Here is an 18,154-nt window from a genome sequence, read left to right as displayed (position 1 = left end):
TCATTCTTTCAAGAAAAAATGGCATTCCATCAAAAAACAAAAAAAGCAGCTAATTTAGCTTACAACTCTAACAGATACACAAGTGCTTTACTTCAACATTGCCATTGTATTTTGATATGCAGTAAAAATGCATTATGCATGCTTAAGGGCCAATATTTAATACTACTAGTGATTTCTACATTAGTCAAGAGGAAGTGAAGCTGCCTCTCTTTTTTAACTGCAGTTTGGTCCCATTGATTAAGATAAGGTGCTAGCAGTTTTATCAATTATTGTGTTTCCATTGTTGGTGGGAATGTCAGTTCAGTGAAAAGGCAAACAAGGCCTTAGTACTGTTATGAGAATAATTTTGACTTTATGGCTCTGAAAGATTTCTGGGATGCTTAGAAGTCTGTATACCACTTTGAGAACTCTAGTTATTACCCTTTAGTCATTTGACCTGTCTGTGCCTGAATTCCCTTGACAGTTAACAATGCTGTAATTCTGGAAGTATAGCTAAGAACTGAAGCCAGCCTCCATTGAAAGAAACATAATCCTTTACATAGAACCCACTGATTGTGTTTTAGTTGTGGATTGGATCTAAAGTGCAAGTTCGGTATCCATCCCCTCTGCCTCCAAGGACATGTATTCATTGTATTTTCAAAGTGAGTGGTATATGAATGCTAATAAACAACTCTGTCTATTAAAAATTAAAATGTTCTGGTTCAGATTATAGATATCAGTAAGATTTCAATCAAAACAAGTCAAAGAGCTGAATAATCGTTATTTGTTTATATTGCAAATGTTAGCCATTGCTTAGTAGCACTGATATATGATTTATATCACACACACATTTTTTTCACTTTGCTACTCCCATTTGGCTTTCTTATAGTACCATCATTCTATCTGGAATGACAAGCAAATGAACCAGTGGGTACCTACAGAGCAAGAGCCACCATTGAACTATGGACACTGATTTTAGAACCTAGTTCAACTATTTAGTGTGTAATGTGGAAGAATTGAGTATTTTCCTACCAATCCAGGAAAATGTGATCATTTTCAGATATTTTAAAAACTAAACTTCGTTATTAAATGTTAATTCACCAAGTAAACCAAGCAAATCTTAAAGAGTTGACTTAAGGAAGAATTGACACCTTTCCTTATTATGTTCAGAAGAATCCCCCCACCTTTTTAAGATTTTATTTATGTATTCATGAGTGACACAAAGAGGCAGAGATATAGGCAGAGGGAGAAGCAGGCTCCCTGCAGGGAGCCTGATGTAGAACTCGATTCCAGGACCCCAGGATCATGGCCTGAGCCAAAGGCAGATGATAACCATTGAGCTACCTAGACATCCCCATAAGAATCCATTTGTTTAATAAAGACATTATAAGCTTTATAATGCAAGAAAACCAATAGAGAAACTGATATCTGGAATACTGTAATCTTTAGAATTCAAAGAAATTTAAAGGGATTATACTAACTTGGAGATATTTTGGGTTGAAGTGATGCCCATATTTGATTAAAATTTGCTTTATAAATAAGACATAACTTTCTATGCCCTCCTTCCATTTTGTGATTTTTTTTTTTTTTTTTTTTAGATTTTATTTGTTTATTTGAGACAAGTGCATGACCATGAGTAGGGGAAAGGGCAAAGGGAGAGAGAGAAGCAGACTCCCCGCTGAACAGGGAGCCCGATGTGCTCCATCCTAGGACCCTGAGATCATGACCTGAGCCAAAGGCAGACAATTGAGCCACCCAGGCACCCCCCATTTTGTGAATTTTTTAAAGAGTAGTATAGTTTTGTAGTTGTGAATATCTCTTTGTGTATGTTAATAATATTCTTCTTCTCTGTATAGTCTTTTAAGTTGCTCCTTTTTACTCTTTAATGTCCAATAATCCTCTTACATATTTATCTATGGACCAGGTTTCTTGAATCTGCTAAATCATTATTATTTGGTATATGCTTTCTTGCTTTCAAAATTTATTACTCTACCTCTTCTTCTCCCTTTACCTTGACACTGATGTATTTATTCTTTTTTATTTACAAGTTTTATACTGTCATTTTGGTAGGGCTTTGAAAGAGAGTGTATGTCAATGTGTTTGTTCTGTTTCCATTTTTGAATATTTGCTTATTTATTTTAAGATTTTATTTATTTATTCATGAGAGACAGAGAGAGAGAGAGGCAGAGACATAGGTAGAGGGAGAAGTAGGCTCCATGTAGGGAGCCCGATAGGGACTCAACCCTGAAACTCCAAGATCACGCCTCAAGCCGAAGGCAGATGCTCAATGGTTGAGCCACCCAGGTGTCCCAATATTTGCATATTTAAATGAAAGTGTCTATATTGTTCCTATATCAAATTAGAAGTTGAGTTCAGCAAGTAAGTACTAAAGTCAACACAATAGTTTAAAAGATTGTTTTAGCAATCATATGTTTAGATTGAGCAGATACCATAAAAAAATCATCAGTAATGTTGCTTATCAATTATCATGTTATTTTTGTTAAAAGGTTATAGGATTTTAAAATTAAGTTATGAATTATTTTTAAAACACATTTACAGGGCAGCCCCGGTGGCTCAGCGGTTTAGCGCCGCCTTCAGCCCAGGACGTGATCCTGGAGACCTGAGATCGAGTCCCATGTCAGGCTCCCTGCATGGAGCCTGCCTCTCCCTCTGCCTGTGTCTCTGCCTGTGTCTCTCTGTCTGTCTCTGTGTCTCAAATAAATAAATAAATAAATAAATAAATAAATAAATAAATATCTTAAAAAAAACCTATTTACTTTGAAGTATTAAGTAGTTCTTATTAAGTAAATTAAAAGGAAGTGGATATTTTAATCCTCTACAACTTAAGTAGTAATTCACAATTGGGAAAGATTTATAGGAGCACAGAATTAGTTTAGTTTTAAATATGCTTAATTTTCCATATGTGTACTTTTCTTCTGACCTACTAATCAAGTGGCACCGTATAGGGAAATGGGTTTCAAGAATGTTTAGCTTTGAGATTTTACAAACTCCCCAAAATACTTGAACAAGTGGTCTTGAGAGGAATAGTGGAATGTTTGCAGATTTTGAAATCAGATATATCTAACGTTAGATACTAGCTCTATTACCTATTAGCTGTATCTACTTAAGAAGGACAAAATGGAAATAATACTTTAGTTTTAGAATTGTAAGGATTAAATGAGATGAAATATGTACAGTACCTAGAGCAATGCCAGGACTTTAGGTATTCGTTTCTTTCCCTTATAAGACTGATTTCCAGTTTTTTCTTTCTTGAGGATGACAGATGTTAATTTTCCCATCATTTTCCTGTAGTTTATTCTTACTACTGTGATCATCCTTCAATATGGAGACTCTACTGTGGTGCTTTATTTTGTTCAGTTAACAGTAAAATTAAAAGATGACTTTATACAAAGAGAATATTGTTTTTACACTAATAAATGTTAATGTAATGAAAATGGTTTTGCTGTCGTTAATAATCATTATAAAATTTTTAACTGTGCCTTGAATTTAAAACAGTTTTTATCATTTTAGGAAGTAATTCCTATTAGACATGACATCTAGTAAGCTCTCAATTTACTATGATTTGAATAGATCTCAGAATAGCTCAGGAAAATGAACACAGTTATAATAGCTTAGGTGCTAGATTATTTCAAATATCTGGATTCATTCATTGGTAACTATGTCATCACTGTACTAGATGCTAGAGCTATAATGATGAAGAAATATATTAGTTACTTATTGTTGTATAACAAACTGCTCAAAAATGTAGTGACTTAAACATTTGTATCTCATTTCTCAGGAATTTGGGTGTACCTTTGCCAGACTGTTCTGGCTAGGGGTCTCTCATGACGTTGCTATCAAGAGGACCTCTGAATAATAATCTGTAGTCCTCTAAAGGCTTGATTGGGGCTTGAGGATCCCCTTTCAAGGTGGCTCAGTCATGTGCAAGCTATGTTGGTACTGGTTGTTAGTAGGAGGCCTCATTGCTTCCACATGTGGGCACCTCCACAGGTTGCTTGAGTGTCCTCAAGACATGGTGATTGGCTTTCCCCAGAACAAGTATTCAAGAGGAGGTAGGGGAAAGGGAAGGGAGGCATAGAGGCTATTTAAAAATAATCCTTTCGGGGCAGCCCTGGTGGTGCAGCGGTTTGGCGCTGCCTGCAGCCTGGGGTGTGATCCTGGAGACCTGGCACATCGGGCTCCCTGCATGGAGCCTGTTTCTCCCTCTCCCTGTGTTTCTGCCTCTCTCCCTCTGTGTCTATGAATAAATAAATAAAATCTTTAAAAAATAAATAAAGAAATAAAAATAATCCTTTGAAAGTCACATAGCATCAATTCTATCAGATTCTTTTTATCAGAAGGAAATCACTAGATCTGGCCCACATGAAGAAGAGAGGAATTAGACTCTACCTTTTGAAGGGTGGGGTGTCAAAGAATTCATGACATATTTAAAAATTACTAGAGTAAAACATATTTCATATTTCCAGGTATGCAATTTCATAGATCACTTAAGAATATACATTGGTAACCATAACTTAATATTACATAAGAGTGGATTGTAGTTACTAATGTAAATACCAAAATGCAATGAGATAAGTGCTGTAAGAGTAATATGTGCAAAAGCCATGCTTTCTCTGACAACTCTTTATTGGGGTATTTTTGACTTGGATGTCCTACCATTTTCTTAAATTGAAAAGATCTATAACCTGACTCACAAACCACATCCCCAAACCAGCTCTCTTTACTTCCTGTTTGTCACTGTTAAAATTTTTCTGCCAGTTACCTTGATTTGAGGCTGAGCCATCTTTTGAACACCACTCTAGAAGCAGTTCTCCAGTGGTTCACATTCACCTTTTCAGTTTCCCTATCTTGTTCCATTTCTAGTTATATCCTTCCTCCCAACTGCCCTGTTACTCAAAACAAAACAAAACAAAAAAACAAAAAACTGATTTTCTCAACTATTTAAGGTTCTGAAATGCAGGTTCTTTTTTTTTCTTTTTTCTTTTTTTTAAAAAAGATCTACTTCATTAGTGTTCCCCACCAAAATTGGGGAGAGTCAACCTAAAGGGTTTCTCTGGACTTTGGTTTCTTAATGTGGAAAAATAAATGACTTGGACTAGAACATCTCCATGATGCCTTTCGAAAGGAACTTTCAGAACTTAGATATAATTGAAACAATTGAGTTTATCTGTTTTTTTTTTTTAAACAAGTTTCTTTTTTTTTTTTTTAATTTTTTTTTTTTATTGGTGTTCAATTTACTAACATACAGAATAACACCCAGTGCCCGTCACCCATTCACTCCCACCCCCCGCCCTCCTCCCCTTCTACCACCCCTAGTTCGTTTCCCAGAGTTAGCAGTCTTTACGTTCTGTCTCCCTTTCTGATATTTCCCACACATTTCTTCCCCCTTCCCTTATTTTCCCTTTCACTATTATTTATATTCCCCAAATGAATGAGAACATATAATGTTTGTCCTTCTCCGACTGACTTACTTCACTCAGCATAATACCCTCCAGTTCCATCCACGTTGAAGCAAATGGTGGGTATTTGTCATTTCTAATAGCTGAGTAATATTCCATTGTATACATAAACCACATCTTCTTTATCCATTCATCTTTCGTTGGACACCGAGGCTCCTTCCACAGTTTGGCTATCGTGGCCATTGCTGCTAGAAACATCTGGGTGCAGGTGTCCCGGCGTTTCATTGCATTTGTATCTTTGGGGTAAATCCCCAACAGTGCAATTGCTGGGTCGTAGGGCAGGTCTATTTTTAACTGTTTGAGGAACCTCCACACAGTTTTCCAGAGTGGCTGCACCAGTTCACATTCCCACCAACAGTGTAAGAGGGTTCCCTTTTCTCCGCATCCTCTCCAACATTTGTGGTTTCCTGCCTTGTTAATTTTCCCCATTCTCACTGGTGTGAGGTGGTATCTCATTGTAGTTTTGATTTGTATTTCCCTGATGGCAAGTGATGCAGAGCATTTTCTCATATGCATGTTGGCCATGTCTATGTCTTCCTCTGTGAGATTTCTGTTCATGTCTTTTGCCCATTTCATGATTGGATTGTTTGTTTCTTTGGTGTTAAGTTTAATAAGTTCTTTATAGATCTTGGAAACTAGCCCTTTATCTGATAGGTCATTTGCAAATATCTTCTCCCATTCTGTAGGTTGTCTTTGAGTTTTGTTGACTGTATCCTTTGCTGTGCAAAAGCTTCTTATCTTGATGAAGTCCCAATAGTTCATTTTTGCTTTTGTTTCTTTTGCCTTCGTGGATGTATCTTGCAAGAAGTTACTATGGCCGAGTTCAAAAAGGGTGTTGCCTGTGTTCTTCTCTAGGATTTTGATGGAATCTTGTCTCACATTTAGATCTTTCATCCATTTTGAGTTTATCTTTGTGTATGGTGAAAGAGAGTGGTCTAGTTTCATTCTTCTGCATGTGGATGTCCAATTTTCCCAGCACCATTTATTGAAGAGACTGTCTTTCTTCCAATGGATAGTCTTTCCTCCTTTATCGAATATTAGTTGCCCATAAAGTTCAGGGTCCACTTCTGGATTCTCTATTCTGTTCCACTGATCTATGTGTCTGTTTTTGTGCCAGTACCACACTGTCTTGATGACCACAGCTTTGTAGTACAACCTGAAATCTGGCATTGTGATGCCCCCAGATATGGTTTTCTTTTTTAAAATTCCCCTGGCTATTCGGGGTCTTTTCTGATTCCACACAAATCTTAAAATAATTTGTTCTAACTCTCTGAAGAAAGTCCATGGTATTTTGATAGGGATTGCATTAAACGTGTATATTGCCCTGGGTAACATTGACATTTTCACAATATTAATTCTGCCAATCCATGAGCATGGAATATTTTTCCATCTCTTTGTGTCTTCCTCAATTTCTTTCAGAAGTGTTCTATAGTTTTGAGGGTATAGATCCTTTACATCTTTGGTGAGGTTTATTCCTAGGTATCTTATGCTTTTGGGTGCAATTGTAAATGGGATTGACTCCTTAATTTCTCTTTCTTCAGTCTCATTGTTAGTGTATAGAAATGCCACTGACTTCTGGGCATTGATTTTGTATCCTGCCACGCTACCGAATTGCTGTATGAGTTCTAGCAATCTTGGGGTGGAGACTTTTGGGTTTTCTATGTAGAGTATCATGTCATCGGCGAAGAGGGAGAGTTTGACTTCTTCTTTGCCAATTTGAATGCCTTTAATGTCTTTTTGTTGTCTGATTGCTGAGGCTAGGACTTCCAGTACTATGTTGAACAGCAGTGGTGAGAGTGGACATCCCTGTCTTGTTCCTGATCTTAGGGGAAAGGCTCCCAGTGCTTCCCCATTGAGAATGATATTTGCTGTGGGCTTTTCATAGATGGCTTTTAAGATGTCGAGGAATGTTCCCTCTATCCCTACGCTCTGAAGTGTTTTGATCAGGAATGGATGCTGTATTTTGTCAAATGCTTTCTCTGCATCTAATGAGAGGATCATATGGTTCTTGGTTTTTCTCTTGCTGATATGATGAATCACATTGATTGTTTTACGGGTGTTGAACCAGCCTTGTGTCCCAGGGATAAATCCTACTTGGTCATGGTGAATAATTTTCTTAATGTATTGTTGGATCCTATTGGCCAGTATCTTGTTGAGAATTTTTGCATCCATGTTCATCAGGGATATTGGTCTGTAATTCTCCTTTTTGGCGGGGTCTTTGTCTGGCTTTGGAATTAAGGTGATGCTGGCTTCATAGAACGAATTTGGAAGTACTCCATCTCTTTCTATCTTTCCAAACAGCTTTAGGAGAATAGGTATGATTTCTTCTTTAAACGTTTGATAAAATTCTCCTGGGAAGCCATCTGGCCCTGGACTCTTGTGTCTTGGGAGGTTTTTGATGACTGCTTCAATTTCCTCCCTGGTAAACAAGTTTCCCTGTTTATTTTTTAATCCCTTAAAAACAACTTGAGAAGCATTGAGAATGTTTTTTAATATCTCCATTTGGTTGAAGCTCTCCAATTTCCATTTATTAAGTGGAAGCCAGTATCAAATTAGATTATACTATCAATCACTGAAGTCACTATTCAGTTAATATATTTATTAAAAAATACATTCTCAGTGGGTTTTAATTGGAAAATGTTTATTAGAAAAAAATGATTATTAGAGAAAAACTTTTCAAAATTTACAGGTAAGAGTTAAAATTGCCAGTAAATCTGTGTAACTATAACAGTTTGCTTATTAGCAATTTACTTGTAAATTAATTTATATAGTTTTAAGTATTACTTTAAGATTGTATCTGTTCCCATGTTCCATTTGTTAAAAAATATTTTCATAACAAAGGACAGTTTGTGCTAATTCTAAGAACTCAGTGAACATTAATTAGGGAGAAATTGATAGTCTGTTACTTTATAGAGAGTAAAGAATTTATAAACCATGACTTCTTATTTAAAACTAAACCAAAATTATACTTAATTTAAATTGATCATGTTAACAAAAATTGATTAAAGGCTGGTTTTATAAACTTTTTAATCTTTTGAAGTAAAGAGAAAGGAGCTGAGTTTATTGTTTCTTGCTCTTTTCTTGCCCAAGCCCTGACACAATCTCTTTGGTCTCAAATGAGTCTGGCTATTTGCCAAAACCTGCATTCTTGGTGAGAAGAGTTATGGGTGAGCACAATCTCCTTAAATGCTGTAATCTTTATCTTACTAGGAGTGTTTGTATGTTGACCTTAGTAATATACTATAATTCTCTTCATTTTATAGCTAACACTTATATGGTGCTGACTCTCTACCAGACACGATTCTGAACTCTTTTATGTGTATTAACACATTTAATTCTCAGAACAATCGTACGGCAAAAAACTATCCTTCTCCTTTTTACAGATTGTCCTTATCTTTTGGTATAGCTGGTTATAGAACTTATCTGAAATCTCCAGGATCTGGCCAACCCTGGTGGTTTGTACCCATTGGGTACAATCATCTTTCAAGAAGCAAACTTGTCACACAGCCTTAGCAGCAGTCATATAATAAAAGCACTCTTTCCAGGAGAGAACCAAGTTTTGCCTGGGTTGACACAGTGCCTAATACAAAGGGACCCAATATGCAGAAACTGAGAGTTGCCCTTGCCATCTTTCTCCCCTTAATTCCTCTCATCCAGTCTTAAATACTGTTCATTGTACCCACTCAATGTTTCTCTTCATTAGGCCCCCTTTTCCCTGTGCCCATTGGCTAACTTCAAGGTGTCATCTTCTCCAGTCTGACCTCTTTTCAGTCATAGCCCCACCCTGTTCTTCATACCTCTTTCGATATTATTTTGTTGTAATTTTTCGCAAGTTGTAGGCTACTAAAGCCAACAATTATGGCTTTGTTAAGATATAATCCACATACTACAGAATTCACTTATTTTTAAAGTATACAATTCAGTTAGAATATTTTGAATTGTGCAACCATCACTCCAAAAAGAAATTCTGTACTTAATAACAATCATTCTTCATTTCCCCATTCCTCTATACCTAGCTATCTACTAATCTACATTTCAACTTTAGAGACAAAGACAATGTTTTCTGGACATTACATATAGATGGAATCATACAATGTATTTTTTATGACTGAGGTCTTTTGCTTGACATGTTCTCAGTATTCATTGAGGTTACATGTTTACCCTATGTTCAGTCAGGGACTTATTAGCACACATTGCCCTTCTCAAGTTTTTCCTCAGAAGGCACAGCCTTGGACATGTGTATAGTGTTTCAGAACTACCAGGCATTATTGTGGTTTTAGCTGTGTTCTCTTCAGCTCTCCCTCACCTCCCCACCACTTTTCCTGTTAAGCTTCTCACTATCCTGTGTCTATCAGTGTCACACCCAGTTGCTGGCCTTCACTAATTCCTAGCTGTGATTAGTTTCCTTGGGTTCCTATAACAAATTACCACAAACTGGGTGGTTTAAGACAAATGAAGTTATTGTCTTACAGTTCTGAAGGCAAGAAGTCCAAAATCAAAGTATCAGATAGGCCGTGCTCCCTCTGAAACAGGGCATGAAGAGGGAAAATCCTTCTTGCTCCTGCTAGTTTCTGGTGTTTGCCAGCAATCATTGGCATTCCATGACTTGTAAAGGCATCACTGAAGCTCTGTCTCCATCTTCTCTCATGTGTCTGTGTTTTCACATGATGTTCTCGTGTGTGTGTGTGTGTGTGTGTGTGTGTGTGTGTGTGTGTACAAATTTCTCTCCTTATAAGGATACCAGTTATATTGGATTAGGGTCCACTCTGATGATCTTATCTTTAACTTGATTACCTCTGCAAAGACCCTATTTCCAAATGAGGTCACATTCACAAATGGGTGTTGGTTAGGACTTAAACTTTTTTGGAGGAAACAAGTTAACCCTTAACATCAGTTGATTGCTCTTTTGTTTTCAGTAATGTTCTGGGGCATACATTTCTCCACATTCTGATCCAAACAAACTCTAGCTCTTTGGGCCAGATATGGTGCTGTTGGTCTTTGAGGCTTGTTTAGACCCTCTTTTAGGCTTAACTTTTGTACTGTGATTCAGGAGCTGGAGGGTGGTGAGGAACTTCTCTTTACCAACTGTCCACCTGTATCTTTCCTGTGGAGCAGAAGGTGTTTATGTGTTTGTGAAGAGGCTGGAAAGTGATCCTGCCACCTAGCATAGATTATCCGTAGTTAGGTATAGTGATAGGATTTCAGAATAGCAAAATGGGTGCTTCCTCACTGCTACCACCTTGACATGGGTCTTCTGCAGCTTAGTGCTATGGAAAATGATATCTGCTGATGTTTACCAGCTGTGTCAAATCCTCTAGTTCTTCCACTCTAGGTATCTGTGGGAGATGTGAACTGCTACTCCACTGAGGAACCTACTAGAACAGCTCTTCTATAACACAGAATTGTGGGGGTGGGGTGCAGTACATGTAAGCTGTAGCTGGAATGCCATGGCCTCCTCCCATTGTTATTACCAAGTATCTATAGATTTTGTTTAATAATGCTTTGCAGTTTGTTGCAAGCCCTTTGATCAGTCTCGAGAGAGTGTGAATCACGGTCTCTACTAATTTTTGCAAGTTCAGTTAATGTTGGGATAGGGTAAGGGAGTTCTTTGAGCTTCTCATACAGCCATTTAGAAGATCTTACCTCTTGAATGGTGTTTAAAGCACCATCTTCAAGGGTAGGGTAGTGAGACAGACACAGAATTGGAATGACATACAACTCTTCAGGGAATTTAGGCCATAGAAATGATTACCATTAGTGCTGATGTTATTTTTTGACATATTCAAGTATTGAAAAAATTTAAAACCCTTTGTTAAAATGATTGAAATTATTCCTCATTTGATTTAATAGCTCTCTTTTTTGCACCTACACACAAAACAGAAGAAAACATTTAAAGATAAATGATTAGAGAAGAATGTTAATAAAGTTTTATTTCAATAAGTGAAGCTATTTTTGGAATATTTAATGGACTAATTATGTAAGCTAAGTCTCTTCATTTTTTTGGAAGCTGGAATTTTTCATAATGAACTTACAGCACATCTCTTTCATGGGTATTTATTTGATGTAAATGCCACCATCTGGGCTGCAATTTTTTTTTATCTTATTCAGTTAGTTGAAAGGGCCAGCAAGATATCTTGAAAGCTTTATAAAACTCTAAATGTATTTATGTTGGGTTAGCATTCTTGTAGTGATTAGTTTTAACTAAGCTCTATAGTTAGAGATTGGTAAAACTGGAAGCTGTTATAACCTCTGTAATTTTCCCCAACCAGAATGCTGCTTTTTAGACTGGGAAATCACTCTGAGACTTCATTAATAGTGAGGAATAATCACAAAGTATTCTTTTTAGTGTTTTGTGGAAAACAGTGTAGGCTTTTTATCTTAGTTTGTAGGACTCTAACTACCTTTCTGTATGTGTTCAGTAATGCTTCTTATTAGAATTTTAGAGATGGTTTGAACCTTAGATTTTACTTAGTCCTGCCCTACCAATTTTGGTGAAGTAATTGAAGTCCTTAGAGATTATGTAACTGTCTAAGCCTTAGAATTTAAGATTACATATATATATAACTATAAAGATAAGACAAAATGATAATAGTTCCAAAAATCCATGAAGCAATTTATAGTCTCCTTTTTTCAGAAAGCTTTAGAAATACTATATAATTTAATAATTTAATATTGTAATAGTAAATATTACATTTAAATATTTCAATATTAATATAAATATTAAATTTTATTCAGTTTATTTAATAATTATATTAAATATAAAATATTAATATTGTAATTAGTTTAGTATTAATTCAGCATTTTTATCAAATAACTTGATTTTAGGCTTAACTAAGCCATAGAAACCTGTGAATTTTGTATTTTTTTGTAGTAGAAGGCATTTCTTCTCCTTTCTCAACATTTATGTTTCAGTAAAGCTAAAATAACTGTTAGTATTAATATAAATACATAAAATCTTATCTTTATATCTCACTTAAATATTTTGAAACCATGAATCAGAAATTAACATCAAGATTAATTAGATCATAAGAAATTATGATTTACTTCTTTATTTTTGTTATAGTAAAAGAAGCTTTCTGTATATTATATTTGATCCTCATAGCCTCCTTATGAAGGTAGGTTAGGCAACTCATATTATTTCCATTTTGTAGATGGAGAAACTGAGATTTGGAGTTTAAAGTAACTGGCCTAAATTTTATGACCCTAATAATTTGTGCCTATAGTTAACCATTTCTTTGCATGTCACCAGCCAGTCATGGTAGTATTTATTATCTTGTTTCTTCCAGGGAATGCAGATGTCTAGACAATTTTTATTTTAGAAAATTTAAAAGGATTACTTTGTGTCATTTGGCATGACTCCAAAGCTAGCACAAATGTAAAGAATTTAAGTTAAATTCTGAATGCCAGCATTCCTTTCTTCTGCCTTTTTTTTTCTTATTTTTTTCTTATTTTTTTTTCTTCTGCCTTTTAGTGAACTCCTGTCTTCCTCTCAGTTTTAGCTTAAATATCACCTCTGTCGAGCCTGTCTTTTTTTCAGAGAAGACAAAAATCCTTTATTCTTTTCTTTTAAATATTTTATTTATTTATTCATGAGAGACACAGAGAGAGAGAGGCAGAGACACAAGCAGAGAGAGAATCAGGCTCCATGCAGGGAGCCCGACGTGGGACTCAATCCTGGGTCTCCAGGATCAGGCCCTGGGCTGAAGGTGGCGCTAAACCACTGAGCCACCCAGGAATCCCCTTGTTCTTTCTTTCTTTCTTTCTTTTTTTTTTTTTTAAATTTTTATTTACTTATGATAGTCACAGAGAGAGAGAGAGAGGCAGAAACACAAGCAGAGGGAGAAGCAGGCTCCATGCACCGGGAGCCCGACGTGGGATTCGATCCCGGGTCTCCAGGATCGCGCCCTGGGCCAAAGGCGGCGCTAAACCGCTGCGCCACCCAGGGATCCCCCCCTTGTTCTTTCTTAATAGTACTTTTGTAATGCCTCACTTGTACTCATATTTGTTGATAACATGATTGAGCTTCTTGAAGGCAAAAATTGTGGTATGCCTTTTCACTTCTCCAGGGCCTTGAATGAACCATATTGGAGCTTAGTAAATATTTTAAAAATAAATGGGTGGGTAAATGCTACAGGCTTGATATGTGGTAAGCTATATAAAGCCAACCAGTATGTACTCTCTGATCCTGGAGTAACTGTGCAATGGTAAATATTTGACTACTTACTACCTGATGTTTTGTTGGTTTTTGCTGTATAAATATTCTGGAATCTTCAGTTGGTGCTGGGTCATTTTATTTCTGTTCCATTTCATCACTTACAGTTATTTGGGACCTAGATAGAATAGTTTCACTGTAATGTTGCATTAGTTGAATCTGTGGTTTTATTAAAAACAAAAAGTTTGGTTCAATACATTTTTATGGTTCAGTACATTTAATTTTTTTACAAAAATAAAGTTTTGTTGCTTGAGGTCTGTCATATTTGTATTTGTTTAAAAATAAAAATCTTGGCCCTACTCCTGACTGTCCCATAAGTGAATTTAAAAAAGTCTAAACTTCCTTCCAAATTAGGAAGAAGTTTAAAGCTGGATATTTCTAGAAAGTCTGGTTAGGGTCCGGTTCCTGTGTTTTCAGTGCTTTTCTCCTTTCCTTATGGCAGCCACTTCTGACTATTTCACTGTTCATTAGCTGTAATATCAGAAAGTGGGATAGGAAATGAAGTTCACATCTTTCATTTTTGTTGCTTGTTAGTAGATTCCTTAAATTTTAGGTATGAAGAAGGATGAAAATAGTTAATCCCTATTATTTCTGCCTCCCATTATCACAGATAATGATGACTTATCTACAATTGACTAAAATTACAGGAAAGAAAAGTAGTTAAGAAATATTTCCTTAAGGTTTTCTCACACTTTTCATTTGGGAAAAGTATTTAAGAAAAAGACCTAAATGGATTCCAATTATTTTCTTTATGCTATTTTGTTTTGTTAAGCTTTGTGTTGTATAATGAATAGTGGAATTGGGCTCAGTTGTGAATTACAAGAAATGGCATATATGATAAAGACTGTAGTTTTATGTCTATTCAACAAACCAGGGTGGAATTGAAATAAAACTATAAATATTTTAGCAGCATCAGTTGCTTCTGTCACCACCCAGGACTAGTCCTAATGAAAAACTACATCTCGGTTGATACAAAGTTAATGGGAAGCAGACCACAATATTAGTATCAGGCACACTTTAGCAGTTTTGAGGCAGGACCGTAGTCATTTTCTTCACTGAGAATACAAATACTAGAATACTTTTACTCGATTGAATTAGCCACACAATAGTGCTATCCTTTATTTTCTTTTTTAGGGGGACAGGGATTTAGATTTAATAATAAAGTGTGTATTTTATATAATAAATATGCATGAAACAATAATATGTTGGAAAGCAAAAAATACTGAAAAGCAAATTAAAATATCCAATTTGTACAACTTATTTATCAGTCTGGGCTTGAGGAAGTAGATAAATTCTCTAGATTATTCAGCTGCTAGGAGTATACTATATTTTCAGCAGCTTTTTTTTTTTTTAAATAGTGATACTTATTAAGATTTTAAGATTTTAAGTGTTACCTATTAACATTTTAAGAGGTTAGAATTTGAAGACATTTAGGTCGTTTAATATTATATAGAGAACATTAAGATACATTTAACAGGATGGCCCAAGTAATTTCCATTCTCTTTCTTTTCTTGGATTTTTAAGTCCAAAGCAATAGACTAAAAATTTAGCTTTTATCCAAAGGTGTCTGAATGTTAAACTTATTGGTGCTTCCCAGACCAGCAGTAAAAGCACTCTTGAGTGTTCATTTTCCAGCACGTAAGACTTAAATGCTTAGTTTATGCATGATAATATGCTGCTCTGATACATATAATAATGAATTTCCAGTCCCCCACTCCAAATCATTGAGGCTTGAGTCCAGTGATGGGGGGAAGGAATGATGAGAATAACTAGGAAGCCCATATGTCTTGTTTTATGCCTCTTGTTGTGACATAATTATTAATAGAATCCCCTTTCACTTTCAAATGTCCAGATTTGGACGACAACCTATATGTTCTACTGTGAACAACTGTATAAATATCAGACTGAGTTTAAGCATTAGGCTATTTCATATAAAGCTTTATGGAAATTTAGGAGAGGGGAAGACTGATATAAGTTGGAGTGGGGAAACAATAAGTATCTTAAATTTGACACCTTTTCTTTCTTTTCTTTTCTTTCTTTTTTTTTTCTTTTTTTCTTTTTTTTTAAAGATTGATTGAGAGAGACAGAGAGAGAGGCAGAGACACAGGCAGAGGGAGAAGCAGGCTCCATGCAGGGAGCCCAACGTGGGACTCGATCCCGGGTCTCCAGGATCACACCCCAGGCTGCAGGCAGCGCTAAACCGCTGCACCACCGGGGCTGACCTGACACCTTTCTTAACTCATGTTTAGGTGGCGAGGGACTTCATTTGGTTCTTGGAAATTCCCTAATGTAAAAACTGATTTTTACTTTTTATACATATATATGTTTTGTAAACTAATCTAAAACGAGAAGGACGCCGATTTCAGTGCTTTTTCTGTCTTTGTTTTCTTTTTTGAGACTATCCCTTTGAGCAGCTGCTGAGATTTTTGTTTTTGAGTTGTTTGGGTTAAAAGAGGAACATTTAAGATGTTTTTCTCCTTTGATTTTTCTAAATGACTTAATCTTACTAGGAATAGTAATTATTGAGACAAAGGTTACAATTAATGTCAGGTATCTTGGAGGTTGTATATAGTTATGGGCATCAGAAATTTTCTGAAAGTCTCAAAATGACACATAAAGTTTAATCTACAATACAAAATCTTATATACTACTACTGCTTTCCCACTACCACTATCCACTCCATTTCACTAATGAGAAACTTTAAGTAGCTTTCTAACTGGGCTTGTAAAGGCCAATACAAATAAGATAGCTTATTGTGTTTACAGCCAGGTTTATTTGTGATTGTGATTTGTATCGGAGACTATCAGTCAAGAAGTTATTCTCAAATTGCCTTTTCTATTCTTTGAGACAATGAAGGTTATATGACTTCATTCACCTTCTTTTTTCCTCTTAGCAAGACAAATACAAGTGCCTAGTGAAACGCTTATTGTCTCTTGGCCATGCATACAGAAAAACAATTTTTAGAGAATACCTGAGCAAGCAAAATTTTATAGAATTGAGTGGACATCACGTAGAATTGTGGGTTGGGGACCGTGCTGTAGATAGTCAGTCTTGCTGAAGTTGTGAAAACCGAGTGAGGACCTAAATTAAGATGTATTCTGATGATGAAATAAGCCAAAACTTTAGTTTTGTTTCATTGTATCAACCTTGGGAAGACTGTACAAAATGTTATAGACCAGTGAAACCTTATACAGGTCTGAAAAAAAGTGTTGTAACCTTCAGATGAAACTTTTTTTTTTTAAGATTTTATTTATTCATTTGAGATAGAACAGGCAGGGAAAGGGGAGAAACAGAGGGAGAGGGGGAAGGAGACTCCCTGCTTATCAGGGACACCCCCTCCAGGGCTGGATCCCAGGACCCTGAGATCACGACCTGAGCTGAAGGCAGATACGTAATCAACTGAGCCACCCAGGCGCCCTAGTTCAGATAAAACTTCTGTGTCATAGGAGTTGGTGTGGTCTGTGAGCTTGTGAAAATGAAGTGTTTCAGGTTTGATTTCATGAAATGTCATTCCATATTTCTTTTAATCTTAGTTTTAGGATGATTGGATATGCACATTTCTTATTTAACGGTGATTACTGTATATAATAATTAACTCATTTCATACTCATTACCATAAACATGAAACAGTGGTTATAATATACATACTGAGATAAGGTGTTTTGTTTTTTTTTAAAGATTTTATTTGTTTACTCATGAGAGACACAGAGAGAGAGGCAGAGACACAGGCAGAGGGAGAATTCTGCAGGCTCTACTCAGGGAGCCCGATGTGGGACTTGATCCCAGGACTCTAGGATCACACCCAGGGCTGAAGGCGGGGCGCTAAACCACTGAGCCACTGTGGCTGCCCAAGGTGGGTTTTTTTTTTTTTTTTTTTTTTTTTTTTGCAAAAGAAAAGATCTAATGTAAAAAGTAACGCAACAGTTCAGAAAATTTGTTACAATAGAAAAGAAAAGAAAAATGAAGCATGCCACTAATCTTGACAGGCAAATTTTATAATTTTTGAAACAAAAAAGATGAGATTTATTAATTTCTAAAAGTATCTTCTATCTCTGTTTCTTCGAGTCTATAACATAGACTCCTGTCATTTAACTGACATGTCTTGGTCTCAGTCTTTTTTCCACATGTGTTCTTTAAATTGAATAAGACATTCATACTTAGTGCTATTGCCCTCTTATCCATCATATTTGCTTATAGCATCATATTTGCTAGTAGCAAATATTGGTTACTTTTGAGAAATAACAAAATAATAACTCTTGATTAACATTTTAGCATGTAATGATACGAAAACTAAGGTAGGAATTCATAAATAAATGAATTTTATATCTGATAATAGGAAATTCTAGTTATAGTTAAAAGTCAGAATTTCTTCTTCTTTTTTTTTTTTTTTTAAATTGATTTTATTTATTCATGAGAGACACACAGAGAGAGATACACAGGCAGAGGGAGAAGCAGGGTCCATGCAGGGAGCCTGATGTGGAAT

The 18,154-nt window shown here is 35.8% G+C and overlaps 1 protein-coding gene across 13 annotated transcripts in view; it reads left to right on the top strand.

Moving 5' to 3' along the window:
- The window catches only part of LOC112668619 (ubiquitin-conjugating enzyme E2 E2), a 404,581-nt gene that overhangs the window by 124,565 nt on the left and 261,862 nt on the right, over positions 1-18,154 (top strand). The window contains exon 3 of one of the 13 annotated variants that reach the window (XM_049099621.1): positions 15,741-17,524. The exons of the other annotated variants lie outside the window; for them this stretch is intronic. The gene's annotated coding sequence lies outside the window, so the exon portion shown is untranslated. The remainder of the gene's footprint in view (positions 1-15,740; positions 17,525-18,154) is intronic. 13 annotated transcript variants of the gene reach the window in all.

This window comes from Canis lupus, chromosome 23, assembly GCF_003254725.2.
Source record: "Canis lupus dingo isolate Sandy chromosome 23, ASM325472v2, whole genome shotgun sequence".
Lineage (NCBI taxonomy): Eukaryota > Metazoa > Chordata > Mammalia > Carnivora > Canidae > Canis > Canis lupus.
The sequence above is the reverse complement of the archived record's forward strand: the minus strand, read 5'-3'. Positions and strand labels throughout refer to the sequence as shown.